General features: G+C 40.8%; 1 long non-coding RNA gene across 1 annotated transcript; it reads left to right on the forward strand.

The window, feature by feature from the left end:
- The first annotated feature begins 638 nt into the window (after positions 1-638).
- Positions 639-1,361, forward strand: LOC121965271. The gene is made up of 3 exons (XR_006107469.1): positions 639-681; positions 771-855; positions 1,280-1,361. It is a non-coding gene; the product is annotated as an uncharacterized LOC121965271 (long non-coding RNA).
- The last annotated feature ends 295 nt before the right edge of the window (positions 1,362-1,656 follow it).

Genomic DNA, 1,656 nt, shown 5'->3' on the forward strand with positions numbered 1-1,656 from the left:
TATAGATTAATTTCTATTACAGAATGCATGACATGCATAAATATAAAAAATATATTAAACTTGTAACCTGAGAGAAGTAGCTGTCGTGTGACGGCTGGTGGAGGCAGGAAACACAGTGTTACATGTCTGCCGTTATAAAGACGGACCTGCAGGGGCGCTCCTTCTTACACGGTGGGTGCCGGAGCTGCTTTGGGCCCCCACAGTCTCGTGCAGGGGTTAAATTCAGAGCGCAGTCCAAGACAGAGTTAGCAGCCCAGCGTCATCATTTATGTTGCTGTTAATCTGCACGCACAAAGACACAGAAACACACAGATAATAACACTTTTTAAAATTGCGTTCAATATTGCTCGGATGATATTTTAACGGGACTCCGAGCGACGCTCAAACATCAGCTTTCTATAAACTTTGCCGGGGCTCGCGGGTTATGTTGGCGCCGCCTCACGTCAGAGGCTGTAAAATGTGTTTACGTTTCAGCGGTAAATGTGTTGGTGATGCCGTAAACTCGACCCGAAACGCCACATGAACAGAAAACAGACCGGATGAGCCGTAAACACGCAGAATGAAATCTCAGCACCCCTCTGCACTGCTTGACCTGAAATTAAAATCTGTTAAATAACACGATCCTCGTGCTCCCCTCAGCTCAGCAGAACAGAAGGAGAAGTGGCTCTCACTCCTCAAAAGGTAAACGCTGCCTTTGAGCATCAACACAAAGTGTGTGAGCGTGTGTGTGTATTGAGAATCTGACCATGTCTCCTTTGTTTTTCCCTCAGTCGGATTAAAGAAGAGAAAGAGAAGGAAGAACCTAAAACTATTCCTCTGAGAGTGTACGGGAAGGGAATCAATACTTTTGCTGTTGTGAGTTTACTCCGATGTTTTTAAAACATCTGCTTTTGTGCATTCGTGATCTTTGGACATTTCTAGGATTTTAGGGAGTTTCTAGGATTTAAGGATTTTAGGACATTTTTAGGATTTCAGGAAGCCTCTGGGATTTTAGGACATTTCTTGGACTTTAGGATGTTACTTGGATTTTAAAACATGTCCAGATTTTGAGGACGTTTCTAGGATTTTTGGATGTTTCAGAGATTTTACATTGTTTCCAGGATTTTAGGACATTAGGTTTTTGGGGATGCAGGGCATCCTCCACTCTGGCAACAGCACAAAAACATTTCCCAGTTTGAATCACTTTATTTTTATTGTGAATAGAAAATTAGAGTATCACTGGTATGTGATGTCCAGTTTTTTCCCCCCGCTTATGTCTGTGTCCCTCTCCTCCCATTAGACCAAGACACTCCCGGTCAGCAACTCAGATTCAACCAATGAGGTGATCCGATTGGCCCTGCAGCAGTTCAGCATCATCGTGAGTGGAAAAAATAATATTTCCACTTGCTTTCATAAAATGCAGTTTTACACACTTGCCAAAAAATGTGATTTCAGCTCCTTTTTTTTTTGTGGCTGAAAAGTTATTTATGCCTCAAAAATGGTTTGATTTCTTCATAACGCTTATATATTCGAGAGATTCAAGCTCATCCAGTCATTAAAATACCCTTTAAAGGGGCAATTAAGCCATTATGCAGTTTAGTTGCCAGAAAAAGTACCAATGTGTAAAATCAATAAATTTATAATTAAAAATAATAATAATAAACAAAGAGAAAAAAA

This window comes from Plectropomus leopardus, unplaced genomic scaffold (assembly GCF_008729295.1).
Source record: "Plectropomus leopardus isolate mb unplaced genomic scaffold, YSFRI_Pleo_2.0 unplaced_scaffold19314, whole genome shotgun sequence".
Classification (NCBI taxonomy): Eukaryota; Metazoa; Chordata; class Actinopteri; order Perciformes; family Serranidae; genus Plectropomus; species Plectropomus leopardus.